The following is an 18,000-nucleotide window of genomic DNA, read 5'->3' on the forward strand; positions in this document are numbered from 1 at the left end:
GGAGCTATTATAGTGTCACCAGAACCTGAACCTGAAATCATTATTACTTGAAAAAACTGTAAAATCTGTAAAATCCTCGCAGGTATGCAAAAATTCGAGTTAAAATTCAGGTTCAGGTCGAAATTCAGGTTCGGGTCGCAATTCAGGTTCGGGTCGCAATTCAGGTTCGGGCCAGAATTCAGGTTCGGGTCGTAATTCAGGTTCGGGTCGAAATTCAGGTTCGGGTCGAAATTCAGGTTCGGGTTGTAATTCAGGTTCGGGTCGAAATTCAGGTTCGGGTTGAAATTCAGGTTCAGGTTGAAATGCGGTTCATCCGGGATACGTAGGATGAGCAAACAAACTCAGAGCTAATCGAACTGCATCTGGCCAATCACAAAACATATCAGAGGTCATTAAGAGGCGCGTCTTTCTGCTAAATTTCCTGTAAGAGTGCGGTCCCTGTTTGGCGTGTAAGTAGCATGTAAGCAGCACGAAAGTGACCACTGTGCCACCCAGAAATGGCACCTTGTGGCAGCTGCCACATAATCGTGGCACTTAGTGTGACCAGTGCTGCGTGACTGTGGTCTCCGTTGTCCAGAAACGCCGCCTGCCTCTGCTGACAGACATCTAAAGACTCTTGGGTGACTGCGTATCGGCCACTCGCTTAAAATCATCCCGACGAGCTCCGAATCGCCATTTGTTGAAATGAAGATGGTTCATAACTTTTGTTTAAAAATTATGTTGAGTGAAATACTAGCCGACATCCAGCTAGACAGCTCTATATTACTAGTTCAGAATACTGTTTAGCGATAACGTCGAATTAAGATTATAGGAGGTGAATCTACAGTGGTAGACCGTTAACGACAGCACTAAATTTAAAGGGTTTATTATTATAGATGTATGGTTATCAGTGAATGTTCCTACACGCCATCAGCGTCATTTAAACCTCTGCGAGCGAATGGCATCGCATTTAGTATTTGTGCAATTTGTAGTATATTTCGCTTTGTATTGGTTTATATTGTTAGTCTAGATTACGTCTGTTACGACCCCACGATGTCATGGGTCTAGGTTTGGGGTGTGGGGTAGTAGCATGTGCGTAGTGGACAAGATGAAATTAAAGAAGAACGCGAAAACCAGACGGATACGTAAGAAAACTCTTTACTGCAGAGTGGTAATGGGTAGAAGAGCCTTTTCTACGCAGCAAAACACTGAACAGACACGTACGTACAAAAATACACGATTGACCATAAACCAACCAAGGAAAGGAGCAGTAGACGGCACCAAAGAAAAGAAACAAACAAAATATACTACACTAAGTTAACAAAGCAAGACTCACACCTTACTAACATAAATAAAGAAAATATATCTACGACGATAATCTCAAACAAATATACATACACAGTGTCCGCCTCTATACTGGTGTTTCTTATAAAACATCCCTGCATGGGTGTCTATATAATTGTGCACAGGCTACTACGTTCTTACTCCATGGTGGCGATTTTCACACCGCTATTCATGACAATTCATGACAAAAGTTATCGCACAAACCCTCACCTCTCACATGAGAATCATGAGCTACAGTTTCTCAAAAGTCACACACAACCGTAAAGGCAATAAATGCTCGCGTCGCCTCCCGGCAACTTCCAGCAACTCCGTCATGCAGATTATGAAGCCGAATATCCTCCCCCTCATCCAAATCACGATCTTCGATTGGCCGACAGAATCCACCCGTACCGAGGCAATCCACCTGTTAAACCAAAATTAACCGAAAGAGAAAACAACCTCCCCAAAATCCACAGTTCACGTAACACCGCAGCATCAGCCATCAACCACCGAGCGGCTACTGCCACTCATTGTCTACCACTAATCTAAATTCGACATTATCGTTAAAGAGTATGTGTTCTGTATGAGAGTATGTGGTGTGTGCATGGGCAGTGGCGTGCACAGACATTTGGGGGGCAAGTGCTGGGGGGAAGGGGGGGGCACTTTTTAGCGCACGTGGAACAATTCATTATTAAAAAATTACAAGCGCATGTTGAATGAAATTTGACTTTTATTAGTAACGTGAGTTTTCAATGGAAAAAGTCACACCGCCAACTGATAAAATCCATATCCAATATTAACTATAGTCATTGTCCTTCAGTTAACTTCTGTTTACCCTCCACTGTCTGCAGGCATTGTTGCATATATTTTGCAATTAGTAAATCAATATAGGCCTACAATTAAGACAGTAAAAAGACCAAAAAGTACGAGAATGAGTTATAGGCTACTGACTGTTGTCATTACATGAATGCAGATGGACATTTTTCACAGGTAATGGGGAACTTCCCGTTTCTTCTTTCACAAACGAATGTGTTAATTTATGTTGCCTAACAAAACGTATACAACAGAAAACGTTCAGCTTAACACATAGATTTGCAAACTCTACCTTAATTATTTGTATGTGGTCGTCCTCACGTTATCTATCACTGATTTGGGCTAGTGCGACTAGTTTATCAGGTGACCATCGGCTAAAAATGCTTAGTAGTTTGGTGCTGTATGAGACATTTTACTGCACAACAAAATGATTTCACGTTGGGCTTAGAGGACAAACGGTACGATTTGACTTGATGTGTATGTGACCTGGCTGGTGGGGACGGGAGAAGAAGTCTATCTGTGAGCGTGTGTGCTGTGCTGAAGACGCTTCCTTCCACTCGCTGAACTGAACTGCTGCTGCAGCGCATCTGGTGTTAAAGGAATAGAGAGGTCGGGTGTGTGCGAGGTGGTGGCGCATTTCAGGGCATTGTTTTTAATCGCTCAGGTTTTCAAAAGATCATTTCAAACCGACCTCAGTAAAATGATAATAATAAAAAACGAAGTTTCAAAAGGGCACTTTCGTTGATAAAGGACAGAGTTGGGGTCTAATTGTGCACGCCACTGTGCATGGGTAAGGTTGAGTGTTTTCGTGTTTATCTGTACTCATTCTCTGGTATGTTCGCTTTAGTCATCCGTGTAGCGGACCACTTGGATTAATCACGCAAACAATGCTCGGAGCTTCGACTGGTGTATCTTTATTCTCTCCTCCTTTCGCCACCGACATTTGACACCGTGAAAACTACAAAATGTGGCAAAAAATAAAAAATAAACACAAATGCCCTAGCACCATACCTCACAGATAATGTGTAGAACAGGGTCCAAACTTTAAATACGTCACTCCTAGCAAACTTGCACATGAACTCAACTTTATGTTATGAGCCGCAGCTCTTACTGAAAACAAAACAACAATCACATCTCCCTTCGTTTTAAATTAAATAAATCACTCTTTGGATTAATACAATTTTTCTTCCTACCTCCTTCTGCTTCCAAGGGCGCTAAGTTTGAACTTTGTTTTACATTTGACATACAACAACACAAAAAAAACGAAGCCAACTACAGTAAAATATCTTCCACAAGTGTCAACAAGGAATATAACAAGTAATTCGTTTGTTCTTGTGTTTTTTCAAACTCTGGAGCAACGTACATGAACGCGCACAGAAGAACTCGCGCTGAAGAGCTCGCGCTGAAAGTCTCGTGCCGAAAGTTTAGTTCAGCGATAACAGGAGGTAGCAGAATAATCAAATATTCAATAATAAACAAATAAATAAATATATTTATATAATATAAATATATATCCGCGAATATAAATCCGTGTTGTGTCGCTGTAGTGGATTGTGGTGTCGTCTAGTTTAGTCATGCCTCATCATGATCGTGCTGTCCTTGTGTCTTCTATTATATTAACGTAGTTAAGTTAATGTTAAATGTGAAACCCCTTATATAAAATGCTCTTCTCAGCAAGTGTCCTCCCACTGATAACACTTCACCCCCACGTCACAACAGATTTATTACAGAATGTTCATCAGTGAACGTTCATCACGCCATCAGCGTCATTTAAACCACTGCGAGCGAGTAAGTAAGTAAGTAAAATACATTTATATAGCACTTTTCACAGGCACAAGCCACAAAGTGCTTTACAACGGAAAATAAAATAAAATAAATCAAAGACACAAAAACACACACTATAAAACAGAAATAAAATACAGTGTACAAGGTCAACGGCTGCAACCTCCACCACTAACTAAATGCCTGCGTAAAAAGGAAAGTCTTTAGCTGTTTTTTAAAAGTATTGTAACGTTCGTTAAAAACCAGAACAGTTTACTGTTTACAACTTGTCTATTTTATTTAAACACTAATACAAGCGAACTCACTCGAGGAAAAATAACTGAACTCTCTCTCTCACTCTCGCTCCTCGCGCACTTTTTCCACTCACACACACAACTTAACTTAAAGAAACAGTAACCCAATAATCCTTTAAGGATCATTACACTGCCCCCCCAACAAAAAGTTCCTCGTCCTCGAGGGAACAACACAATCTCTGAGGCGGGGAGGTAGTTTGTGTTGCCTCTTCGGCCTACCAGTGCTCTGAGGGGTTGTCGGAGCTGTAGGGCTTAGAGGAGGGGATGTTTCCTGTTGGGACCCCCCCTGTGCAGGGGTATGAGGGCTTTGTACCCGTCCCTCCCTGAAACGGGGAAGAGAATGTCCCCTATAGGGAGCCATTCTGTCTCTGTGTAGGACTACTTTCCTGCCTCCTGGGGGCAACTGCACCCTATACACCACTTCCCCGACCCGTTCCAGAACATTACAGGGCCCAACCCAGCTATTGTCCAGTTTAGGACACCGTCCTTTTCTCCTCTTTGGGCTAAAGACCCACACCAACTCTCCAGCCATGAAGTGCCTCCCTCTAGATGTGACATCATAGTTCCTCTTTTGGCGCAGTCCCGCCTTGGCTAACTGATCCCGGGCGTAGGAGTGTGCAGATTCCAGCCGGTCCTGCAGTTTCGTCGCATAATCTGGGCCTGATAGTGCCTCTAGTGCATCCTGTGGCTTCCCGAAAGCCAGTTCGGCAGGAGTCCTCAGCTCTCTTCCCAGCATGAGCAGGGCAGGTGTGCACTGTGTGGAATCCTGAACTGCTGACCTGTAGGCCATGAGGATGAGGGGAAGATGGGTGTCCCAATCCTGCTGGTGTTCTGATGTGAGGATAGCTAACTGCTGGACCAGTGTCCTGTTAAACCTCTCCACCAGGCCATCACTCTGTGGGTGGAGTGGGGTGGTCCGAGTCTTCTGGATCCCGAGACGTTCGCACATGGCAGCAAACACCCTGGATTCAAAGTTCCGACCCTGATCGCTGTGAAGGGTCTCCGCTGCCCCAAACCGGCTGAACATCCCCTCCACTAATGCATCAGCCACCGTCTCTGCCTCCTGGTCTGGGATGGCATATGCCTCCGGCCACTTAGTGAAATAATCCATGGCCGCGAGAACATAGCGGTTTCCCCTCACAGTGCGGGGAAACGGGCCCATGATGTCCACAGCCACCCGTTCCATTGGTGCTCCTGCCAGTTGCTGTTGAAGCTGAGCACGGGACTGATCCAGTGGTCCCTTGTGCGAGGAACAGGGGTCACAGCTGCGGCAGAAGTCCTCCACATCCCTCCGCTGCTGACCCCAGTAATAGCCTTGGCGGAGGCGGCGCAGGGTCTTGGAGACACCGAAGTGGCCAGAGCCCGCGCTTCCATGGCAGCCTTCTAGCACTGCTGACCTCAGTGACTTCGGCACCACAACCTGCCATCTCTCCTCCCCTGTGGCTGGGTCCTTCCACGCACGCTGTAACACCCCCTCGCTCATCCTCAGAGTATTAAACCTGGCCCACAGTGCCTTGGTGCTAACAGACAGCCCAGCAACCTCATCCCGGTGGGGACGCTGCTCACCCTCGAGCCATTGCAGAACCGGCATCAGGTCGGTGTCCTGCTCCTGCTGTGCCCTCCATTCTGCAGCATCTATCACCTGGAGCACCCTGCATGACAGTTGCACCCCACCGTCTGATGCTGTGAGCTCTCTTTCCCTCTCCTCTCTCTTCTCACAGTAGCGGCAACCAGCTGCGGCGCACGGGCGGCGAGACAGGGCATCAGCGTTGGAATGGCGTGTCCCTGCTCTGTGCTGCACGGTGAAGTTAAAGGCCTGGAGCTCCTCCAGCCAGCGAGCCACCTGCCCCTCCGGCTCCTTGAAAGACATCAGCCACTGGAGGGCAGCGTGGTCGGTCCTGACGACGAAGGGTGTGCCACACAGATAGTACTTAAAGTGTCTCACCGCCATCACCACAGCCAGGAGCTCCCGCCTCGTAACGCAATAGCGCCGCTCACTCCTATTCAGGACCCGGCTGAAATATGCCACCACTCTCTCTCCATCGGGCCTGACCTGGGACAGCACAGCTCCAAGTCCTACATTACTGGCGTCTGTGTCCAGGACAAATGGCAGATTGGGGTCTGGTGGGGCAAGGACCGGGGATTCTGTAAGGACTCTGCGGAGGGTACTGAATGCCTGCTGGCAATCCTGGGTCCAGCTGAAGTCACAGTCTTTCTGCAGCAGGCGGAACAGTGGCGCAGCTATGGAGGAGAAATCCTTCACAAATTTCCTATAGTAGGAGGCCAGCCCAAGGAAGCTCTTAAGCTGGACCTGGTCTATCGGAGTGGGCCAGACCTTAATGGTGTGAATTTTTTCCTCCAAAGTGCTAATGCCCTCGCGACCCAGCTTGTGGCCTAGGAACTCCACCTCATGCCTCATGAAGTGACACTTGCCCGGGTGTAGTTTCAGGCCTGCAGCAGTCACTCTCCCTAACACATGCCTCAGGGAGCTCAAAGCAGCGTCAAATGAGCTCCCGTGCACCAGGAGGTTGTCCAGATAAACCAAGCATTGCTGGCGTGGGACACCAGCCAGCACGCTGTCCATAAGCCTCTCGAAGGTGGCAGGGGCATTGCAAAGGCCGAAGCTTAGGACTCTGAACTGCCACAGTCCCCTGTTGGTGCAGAAGGCTGTCTTTGGTCTGGACTCTGGGGAGAGTGGTACCTGCCAGTATCCACTTCGCAGGTCCAGGGTGGAGAACCAGGAGGACCCTGCCACCAGGTCCAGAGACTCATCAATCCTAGGGAGGGGGTAAGAGTCTTTTTTTGTGACTTTATTGAGTGGCCTGTAGTCTACACAGAAGCGCATCCTTGAACTGTTTTTCTTAGGCACCATCACCACAGCAGAGGCCCACGGACTGTCAGATGGCTCTATGATGCCTGACTTGAGCATCTCGCTCAGTTCTCTCTCTGCAGCCTCCTGATGAGCTAATGGCAAGCGACGGGGACGTACTTTAATAGGTCGGGCATCCCCTGTGTCAATGATGTGCTCCACCATGTGTGTCAGACCTACTTCGCTCTCTTTAAGGGCAAAGGTGTCCTTAAACTCCAGTAGCACCTGCCATAAACTCTCCTGCTGCTGATGTGTTAGCCCCTCACAGTTCTTGGACCAGATGTCCCTCACAGCAGACAACCTCTCATCCTCTTCAACCTGCTGCACAGCTGATGGCAATTCAGGAGTCTCTGCAGCGCTAGCAGCTATTGCAGCAGGGGCTGCGCATACCGAGGGGGAAACCAGCTGTACTCTCTCCCCTGCAGGGAGTACTAGAACGCCCTTTCTCAGGTCTAATACACCACCAATGGCTCTTAGAAAGTCCAGCCCAAGGATGCAGGTGTCCTGCACATCCGCCACCCAAGCAGCGTAAGGCACGATGACATCTCCTACCTTAAACTGAAACACTCCCCTCCCTCTTATAGGGGCCAGGTCCCCAGTCACAGTCTTAAGCTGCACATCAGTTGCCTGCACAGCAGCTCCGGCTGGGATGACATCAGGTCGAACCAGTGTTGCGTTAGACCCCGTGTCCAAGAGTGCCGTACAGGGCACCCCGGAAACTGTAACAGGGATGTGGCAGAAGTCACCAACCTGGGTCCAGCCCACAGCAATGACTGTGCCTGGTGAAGATGGCAGAGGACCGGGTGTGTTGATCTTGCAGGCCCGTGCACTCCCACCTGCACGGGCCCTTACTCGTTTCCCTGCGCAGTTGGGAACCTGGGGCACTGTCTGATCAGGTGACCAGATTGTCCACATCCCCAGCAGCTCTGGGGTCGACGGCGTAGACCACCCCGAGACCCAGGTGACTGGAGGGCAGCTGCCTGAAACGCGACGAGTGGTCCCTCTGGCCTCCCCGGCTGTTCGACAGGGGCTGTCGTCACTCTCACTACCGGTGAGTCGTCGGTTCCCCCAGTGGATCTCGTCAGCATCTCCCTCTCCAGCGCAAACTCTAGAGCTGCATTAAGCGTGGCCGGATGTGCGAGCTGAGTCTGTATGCGGAGTTCTTTAGGACAGAGAGCCTGCAGGAACTGATCCCGAGCGAGCTCTGCCCGCACTGCAAGTGGCATGTTGTCATAAGCCCGTCTGCACAGGCACTCGATGTCATGGGCCAGAATGCGCAGGGGCTCCCCGGGCAGTCTGCGTCTGTTGTGGAACTCAGATCGCAGCAGCACAGGCTGGTTATACTGCCCGAACCGTTTCTGTAGTGCCCCAACTAGAGCAGCATAGTCCCTCCGCTCCTCCTCACTCAGCAGAAGCAAACAAGCGGCCGCGTCCTCACAGAGGCACAAAGCTAACTGCAGTGCTTTATGCTCCTCAGCCCAGCCAGCTGCAGCAGCTAACAGTTCAAACTGGGCAATAAACACCTCCCATGGCGTCTTACCATTGAACTTCGGTGTTTTTATGTTCGCCGCAGCGTTCTGGCCAGGACCTCCTCCGTCTTTATTCGCGTCGCGTGATGGTTCGAACCCGCGGTCGTGGCGCGAAACATTTTCAAATCTAGCGAAACCTGGCGAGAATCCAGCCTCCGCGGACATACGCAGCGCCGTCTCCCTCACTCTGCGCGCAGCAGACCGTGGTCGGGCACCCATCTCCTGCTCCTCCCCCTTAATCTTGTCCGCAAACATCGAGCTTCGGAGTTGGTTCATCGTATAAGCTTCTGACACCAGTGTAACGTTCGTTAAAAACCAGAACAGTTTACTGTTTACAACTTGTCTATTTTATTTAAACACTAATACAAGCGAACTCACTCGAGGAAAAATAACTGAACTCTCTCTCTCACTCTCGCTCCTCGCGCACTTTTTCCACTCACACACACAACTTAACTTAAAGAAACAGTAACCCAATAATCCTTTAAGGATCATTACAGTATCTACAGTGTCAGCTGATCTTAAATGTGGAGAAAGTGTGTTCCACAGTTTTGGAGCAACCACCTTAAATGCTCGGTCTCCACGAGTCTTTAGACATGAGCGTGGCACAGACAGTAAACTCAGGTTGTTTGACCTGAGTAATCGTGATGAAGTGTAGGGGTGGAGCAGGTCAGCGACATACACAGGAGCTGTGTTGTGTAGTGCTCTGTATGTTAAAGTTAAAATCTTGAACTGGATCCTGAATTCTACAGGAAGTAGAGTAGAGAGTAGGAGTGGCATCGCATTTGTAGGATTCGTGGAAATGAAGATGGTTTATATTTTTTGTTTGTTAATTTATGTTGGGTGAACGATTCGGAGCTGACCGACAGCTCCAAACTACGAGTTCAGGATGCTGTTTAACGATTATGTCGGGAGCCGCTCGGCTGACATTCTAGACTAACAATAGAAACCAATACAAAGCGAAATATACTACAAATTGCACAAATACTAAATGCGATGCCATTCGCTCGCAGAGGTTTAAATGACGCTGATGGCGTGTAGGAACATTCACTGGTAACCATACATCTATAATAATAAACCCTTTAAATTTAGTGCTGTCGTTAACGGTCTACCACTGTAGATTCACGTACCCTCCTATAATCTTAATTCGACGTTATCGCTAAACAGTATTTTCTGAACTAGTAATATAGAGCTGTCTACCCAGTCAACATGTCCATGCGGGCCCCACATGGGTTTTAAATGGGCTGGCACATGGGCCCTTTTTGGGCAACCCAGCTGGGGCCCACAAAGATTTGTCCATCGGCTCCACATGGGCCCCATGTGTGTTAGCCCATGTGGGCCAATATTGGGGTCAATGTGGGCCTCAGGTGGGCCCCGTATGAGCAATGATTCACTGGCCCTACATGGGCCCCTTGTTTGTGTGGGATAATGACGGGGCCAGTGTGGGCAACAAGTAGGGCCCTTATGGTTAACTGCAGACACCCGCTTCAGCCCCATTAGGGGCCCATGGGCAAATCTTTATAGGCCCCATATGGGTTATGCAAAGGGGGCCCAAATATCAGCCCATCACTCATTAGAATGTCAGCTTGCATCACACATTTGGAGCACAATTACTATAATGCTAACTTGTGTCATCCAATGTGGGTCCCTATGGAGTCATGGAGGGCTTCAGGTGACGTCTCTGCTGTACATACCTAATGCAATATTCAGTTGCTTTTCTTACTTTGCAAAACTGTTGTATAAGAGCACAGCACTAAAGACTGTATTATCATAAGTAATTTCAATCAGAGATGAGCTGTTTATAATAATACTTACATTTAAATGATGACAAATGCTTGATCAATCCTAATAAAAATGTTTTATTGAAAACGACAACTCATTAACAATTTTAACCATAAATGTCCATAAAACATATGTTAAGAGTCTTTAGAATCCTTTACTGTGTGTTGCTGAGTTGTGTAGTTTCACATCTTGTAGAGAGAGAGAGAGAGAGAAGAGGGGAGGGAGAGACAGACAACAGTATTAATTAAAGCACACAACAGTAACACTGCAGATTATCTAAACCACTTTTAGCGATGATAAACATCCTTCTCTGTGAATCTAAAACATGGTAAAGCATAAAAATGCTGTTTGTACTATTGAATTAGCTCACTAGGCCTGTTTAATGGGCATGCATTTTCTGCACCACCTGGGTCCTGACCATAATACACTGTACAGAACTCTATGAAGGCTCTTGCCAGCTTCTAGTTTGCACAGGATAATAAAATCCTGACCAGTACTCCTTCAAATATACTATACAATTCATTAATTTGAGCTGCTGCAGTAACTCACTATTGATTACTTACATCTGTTCTGCGTTCCTTTTTTGAAAGTCTCTCTGCGCTCTCAGTGCACGGTTTCCATCATGGTAACGAGCATTGGTAAACCACTTTGAGACAGCTCTCTCAACATCTTCTTTAGTTAATTCTGAAGATAAGCATTTTGTTTTAGGGCACCTACAAAACAAAATTTAAAATTCAGATAGAATAAACTGAGGCAAAAACAACCACCACATGTTACTTTACAGAGCACCAAAACGAGAAAACCGCTATCTAACTTGTACCCATTACAAGAATGATTAGTAGCTGTTTATCCATAAGACAATACTCTTTTCTGCTATACACAAGATTTTCTATGGTAGGTTAGGACTACGATCATTTGTTTTTCCCCTCATACTGGGATTAATACTACACAGCTCTACCTTAGAAATGCAGTCATTTGTATTTGGTATATTTAATGCCTGTTCTGTTAAGGACATGACTTACTATTAACTGTAAAGGTTTATCACTTAATTAATAACTAACAGGACAATTATCTTTTCTACCAAAACGTTAAGCAAACATTCTCTAAACCTAACTAGCTAGCTAGCTAACCAAGGTGACCACTTAGTTCTAGTGTTTGCTAAGATAGGTTAACTCACTATCTTAGGTTAGCTAGCCTAGCAACATCGAAATTTGCACTTATGTCTTAGCTGATCTAGGAAAATTAATTAACTAAATCTAGGTGGGTTACGTCGAAAATGTGTAAACATAGACATTTTAAACACTATATTTCCCCCCACAGATTATTCCTCTTAGCCATAACAAATGAACGGATTAGAGAAACCGGATAAAAAGTAAATTTCTTACCTCAGTGAATGATATCTCCAACGGATATAAAAATACGCTTTCAGTCAGGCCAGGCGGGAGACCGTTTAGTCTTTCGTTGGGGGCGGGCGCGCACGAGAGGAGGCGAGGCAATGGTTTATTCCATACATCTGAAGCAGGTACATTAACTTTGTTATTTTAACTTTGTTAATATTTTGAATGAATTTAGTTATTATAACTGCTTCACAAGTTAAACTATATCAACATGCAATTTATTTGTGTGCCAGAGAAATATCCAGTTCTACCATCATTTGCTTGAGCTGAGGTATAAAATCGTGTACTATGTAAAAATGTCTGTTTTGTAAATGGTATTTAAAAGTCCGTTTTTAAAATATTAGGCTATTTAAAAAATCAGGTCCACGTGGGTCCCAACTATAACCCAACTGGGGCCGGGATTTATAACCCCAATGGGGCCCACAAATGTAACTCAACTGGGGCCCGAATAGAACCCTTAAAAAAGCCCATTCTAAGCCCATGCCCAGATAAAACCCATACTGCCCAGTTAAATCCCATGTGGGGCCCATGTGGACATGTTGGCTGGGTTGGTGTTTGGTGTGCGCGGCGGAAGAATACACGGTTACGCGGCTCGGGACCGTGGAGGACGGCGTCAGGATAGGCCTTTAGGTATTTTATCTTTATTCTGATGAAGTTTAATTTTTATCAGAAATATAAGAAAGTGTTTTTTTTGAGCTGATACAGGTGGTCAGATGATCTGGTTCATTATGGCCGTCTGTAACTTACGGCGTAAGGTGTAATACATGAACAAAAGCACAAAATGTATGTCCGAATAAACCAACACAAAATATTTATTAAATATTTTATATATTAAAACTAACTATAATCATAATATTTGTAATTCTTTTAAACTTTATTTGCATAATTTCTTTGAGTTGTCTGGTATCCTATAATTTACTAATAGTAATGAATAAATAATTGATCATGCCTGTTTTTTAACATATTGTGTCTAATTGTGTTAACAGAATCTTTAGGTTACAGCATTTTCTCAGAATATTAATAGAATTTTTTTATATTCCACCATAATGATTACCTGACTTATAATATATATATTATAATATAGTATTCCATATATATATACACACACACACACACCCAAACCCCCCCCCCCCCCCCCCCCGCTCAGAAAAAGTTCAGGCTCAGGAATTTTTCCCACTATCACCCCTGCATATTTATGTTTGATGCCTGGTGTATATATACGGTCTCTGGTCAGGTAAAAATGTTCTTTCCCCGGTTTTGCAGAGGTTTTTTATTCTCCACTGCCACCTATTGCCACCTATCGTTTCGGAGAACACTGCAGCGACGCTTGCGACGTTCCAGGCTTTACGGCGTAAGGCAGACCTGGGCAAACTACGGCCCGCGGGCCACATCCGGCCCGTTGTGCGTCCCTGTCCGGCCGCGAGAGGCCAATCATAAATTAAACAAATATCTACGTCGTGCATGCAATACAACTGTGACGCTTTTATTTTGAAATCGCTACATTTGTGTTAATTCCGTGTGGACACGTGCGCGTGTGTGAGCTGTGTGAGAAACGACAAATTAACTTTCGCGAATGAACGTAGCGCGTGAACCTCCGCGAACGGCGGAACATTTACGTGACGAATTTTAATGTTGCATTGTGTTCCAGGTTTGAAATGTGCTGGAATTTAGGCTAAAGTACTTGAAAATGCTTGACATTGTGACTGTATTTCGATTCACAACAAATAGCTGACTGAACAGGGGGGTAATTCCAGAAAGCGGATGTAATGACGAAACCGGGTAAGTAAACTCAGAGTTAATGAAAACTCAGGGTTTTCTGTTCCAGAAACCGAGCTTAGAGAGAACCTGAGTCAGCTGGAAAATATTGAAATGGACCTTGAAAGTGCCGTAGAAGTGATTTAAAGGTAGGTTTAAGCCTGGTCCATTTCAAGGTCCAATTCAATATTTCCCAGCATGTTAAACTTAATTAAGTTAAATATTTATACATATACTCGAAATAATTCACTTTTAATCACATTATTTAATGGTGGATTATTTTCAAAATGCGCAATCTTAACGTCTTCACGTTCTCTCATGTTTCATCCTGGAATTACAAGAGGCTCGTATTTGTTAACGTACATACAAGAGAACTGTTCAGTCAGACAGATATTTGTTGTGAAACGAAGTAGTTACAATTTCAAGTATTTATCCTAAATTCCAGCACTTTTCAAATCTGAAACAAAAGCAACATTAAAATTGGTCAGGTAAATGTTCCTTCCCCTGTTTTTGAGGGGTGTTTCTTTACACTAACACATATCGTTTCAGACAACACTGCACAGAATGTGATGCGGCAAGTATAAACGCCTCCGCCGGTCACGGAAGTTCGCGCGAGGTGGGCGGAGCCACCGCGATGACGTCATTTTCGTTTGTGTGGCCCTCTGACACAATTCAGGTTTCTCATGTGGCCCCTTGTAAAAATTAATTGCCCACAAACAAAAGCACAAAATGTATGTCCTAATAAACCAACACAAAATATTTATTAAATTTATTAAATTTTATATATAAAAACTAACTATAATCATAATACTTGTAATTCTTTTAAACTTTATTTGCATAATTTCTTTGAGTTGTCTGGTATCCTATAATTTACTATTATAAATTTATTAAATTTATGTTTTTAACATATTGTGTCTAATCTAAATCTTTAGGTTACAGCATTTTCTCAGAATATTATTTATTATCTTATTTATTATTAATTAATTAATTTAAAGATTAATTATAAAATATTCTAAATATGGTACACTAACACCCCCCCCCTCAGAAAAAGTTCAGGCTCAGGAATTTTTCCCACCACTATCACCCCTGTAATTAAGGATTGTGATTTTTTTTAAAACAAACAACACATATTCTGTGTAGCTAACTGCACCTTTTACATTGGGAAATTCATAATTAGATAGCTATCTAGGTTAAATGTCTGAGCTAAAAGTTGGTGTCAGTCGTAGCTAGCTAGCTTAGCAGTATCAAATAACAGCAGGCAAGGGAAAAGCACAGGCATACAAACACTTATTTAGCGGAGTACTGTGTGTTTTATTGTTTAATTAAATTATTTATCCAACTTAAGTAATTCATCATTCTTCCACTTGATTCAATTAATTGATTTGAGTGTTCGTTTGATTCAGTTCATTCGACCCCAGGTGAAATAACGTGTAGTTCATATCTGAGGGAGAAGTGAGGTGTATAGTCACAGAAAAAAAAGTGCGCCGTGCTCCGTTCCACCTTAAATAGTGCATCGTTTAGATGCCCGTAACCCTGCGTGCACACCGCAAGCGATAAAATCGCTCTGCGCCGCCAAACCAACCGACAGCAAGTCTCTTTTTCGGTGTATCCAACACCACGCCGGCAGGTAAGCACGCTTGACTTCAATTGAAAATGAATGACTTCTGGCCGCTGTGTCGCTCTCGTCGCTTGCCGTGTGCACACTGGGTTACTGCTTCGCACCGGGAATACATTACGTAGGCGGTAGGATGGAAAGTTTTAATTTATCGAAATCTTGTCTGCTATAAGTACACAACTGAATTGGAAATGTATTACTTCAAGTGCAAATGGTGTTAATACAGAGCCGATTTATGGAGAGCCTGGGGTGCTAACAAACATTCACTGATTCTATAGTCATTCATACCAGTTTGTTAAGGCCAGTAAAATACTGAATTAGATTTACCATCATTTAAATTCCTGTATTTTAGGTGTTTTAGTATTTACTAAAGTGGTGAGTTGTGTATTCACATGGTACCCGCGGGTCCTTAAAAAGTCTTAAAAAGTCTTAAATTTAGTTTTCCATATTCAAGGCCTAAAAATGTCTTAAAATGTCTGGAATTTTATGAGGGGAGGCATTAAATTATTATAAGTGTGTGTTGTTCAGTTGTTCTGGTGCGATGTGAACTTTGCCGAATCTAGCGCTAGGACCATGCAGAAAATAACCGCTCCAGGGTCCTAGTGCTAGATTCCTATCGCTGGAGTAGGCCTCAACAACGTCAACAATTTTCGTTCGCCAACCCCCCCCCGTCAACGATGTGGAACACACCTGCATCCCCAGTAATAGTATTATTTTTCCTTGTGAGAGGTATTAAAAAGGTCTTAAAAGTCATTGAATTTGAGATTTAAAAATGTGCAGATACCCTGATTCAAATTATTTTACCTGTTTAAATTAAATGTTAATTGCTTATTAACAGTTAATATATCCATTAAGAAGCAGACATTAACATAAAGTGTTAGCAAAACAACCTAGGGCATCGAATTTATACTTTAGAAAGTTAGGGAATAAACGTTTTCTTTTCCATTTAACAGGGGCTGTACGGAAGAACCAGCTGACTCAGAATGTAACCAGTAATGACATTGAGAAGCTGGCTATTCGATGCTTTGAATCAGCATCAGACCGAGGTGGTGGTCGCAAGGCACACGCAGTTGCTGCCAGTCAAGCCCAGTCAAATGAAGTAATCTAAGTAACTCAGCATACAGTGTTGTTATTAAAAGTAAATGTATCTGTAAAATGTTAGCTTTATGGGGATAAAGAGTAAAAATTGTTCAGATGATGTAATTTAATTGATTTAATTAATAATTGATCTTCATGATGCACATTTTTACTTTTTATATGTAGACATGGTCAGTTCAGAGCTTTTGATATGTTCTGATATACTGTGTTATATGTTCATTTGTCTCTGTTATGAAGTTATACACACCTGGTTAAAGTAGATGTTTATCGCTTTTGTACATTTATACAAACTATTAACTGAATTCTGAACTACCGAATTAACTGTCCTGAAAAAGTAAAACAAAATGTGGAGTTTAGTTATGCCACATTAAATGATATTTGTGTAATTTAACATATTGGGGGTGGGTGAATAAAGTTTAATAACATTTAAATGAAATCTTGTCTTTTTATATTCATTTGTTTAAGTCAGAATGTGTATGCTAAGTGTGTTTTGAGTGGTTGTTGGAAGGTAACAAAACCAATACATCTTAAAATGTAGCCTTTATTAGAAAATGTTTACAAGCAAGTATACAGACCTTGAACCAAATCTGTGATCATGTATGTTTTACAGAGTATGTGGGGTGGAGCTGGTCCAGTGTCGTTCTAATAACTATAATTGAGTCTGTGCCATATGTGGACCAGACATGAAAATGAGTCATAAATCTGAGCTAAATGTAAATTAAATTCACCAGTGCTGTGCCAGTTCTGGCCCAAATTCAGACCAGAGGTGCAAAACGTATCTGTGCCAGTTTGGGCCCGTTGTGCAAAAATAAGCCGGGCCAAATCAGTTTGCCAGATTCGTTACAGATGTTGTGATTGGTCTGGGCCAGGTTAGGACCTGCGTCTGTGTAATACGCTTGGTTCATTGTCTCCCAAAATCTCAGCTCCAAATGATGTTTTCAATGCAATTATACCCTTGAAGATTGACTCTTAGACACATACGTATAAGTGGTTGAAACCTGTGCAACAGTTCAGCAATTTTGACTCAACTTTAAAGGAACTCTGGCTTGCTTCGAGCAGACAGCAAAATATCAAAGCATCAAAATGGAGCGCTCTAAAGCTAGCAGTGTAAAGAGGAAGGATAAAGCACCGAACACGCCAAACCACAAGGCTCTCATAAAAGAGCGTGCGTATGCGGAGAACACCAATGAACCTTCCTGTGAAGGTATGGAAGAGGGTGAAGAGGTGGTCCTGCAAACTTTACCTTACTCTCCACTAGTGTTGTCACGATACTAAGAATTACAACTTCGATACGATACTTTAAAAAGTATTGAAATTCGATACCATTTTCGATACCAAAGTCAGATACTGTGCCCATTTCTGTTTTAAAGGCTTTTTATTAATTTTTTTTATAAACAAACAAATGAATATTGTATTTTGTTTCACAAATGTCAAATAAATATAAGATGTAGTCCCTACCACATTAAAACAGAAAAATAAATAATTGCACATTAATATAAATTAACATAAATAATAGTAGTGCACTCTGGAATTCACATTTAGAAGTTTAAAAAGGCTAGTGCAAAAAGTGTATTTTAAGTATACTTTAAACAACTTTAAGTAACTAAAACTTCAGAATTAGAGTAGAGTTCAGTATTCATAGATGATTGATCCGTTGCGGTACGATCACTCTTTTTTTTCTCCCTGTATGCTGTCGCACTTACGGCTCTTAAACCAACAATATGATAAACATTTGCTAGGATACCATAATCGGACACATAATTTTGTA

At 43.6% G+C, this 18,000-nt stretch overlaps 1 long non-coding RNA gene across 1 annotated transcript; it reads right to left on the bottom strand.

Moving 5' to 3' along the window:
* Window positions 1-10,131: 10,131 nt before the first annotated feature.
* LOC143484237 (uncharacterized) lies at window positions 10,132-11,802 on the bottom strand. Its single transcript, XR_013122586.1, has 3 exons — window positions 11,753-11,802; window positions 10,931-11,080; window positions 10,132-10,555 (listed from the first exon to the last, which is right to left on the bottom strand). It is a non-coding gene; the product is annotated as an uncharacterized LOC143484237 (long non-coding RNA).
* Window positions 11,803-18,000: the final 6,198 nt, after the last annotated feature.

This window comes from Brachyhypopomus gauderio, chromosome 20 (assembly GCF_052324685.1).
Source record: "Brachyhypopomus gauderio isolate BG-103 chromosome 20, BGAUD_0.2, whole genome shotgun sequence".
In the NCBI taxonomy this organism is placed as follows: domain Eukaryota; kingdom Metazoa; phylum Chordata; class Actinopteri; order Gymnotiformes; family Hypopomidae; genus Brachyhypopomus; species Brachyhypopomus gauderio.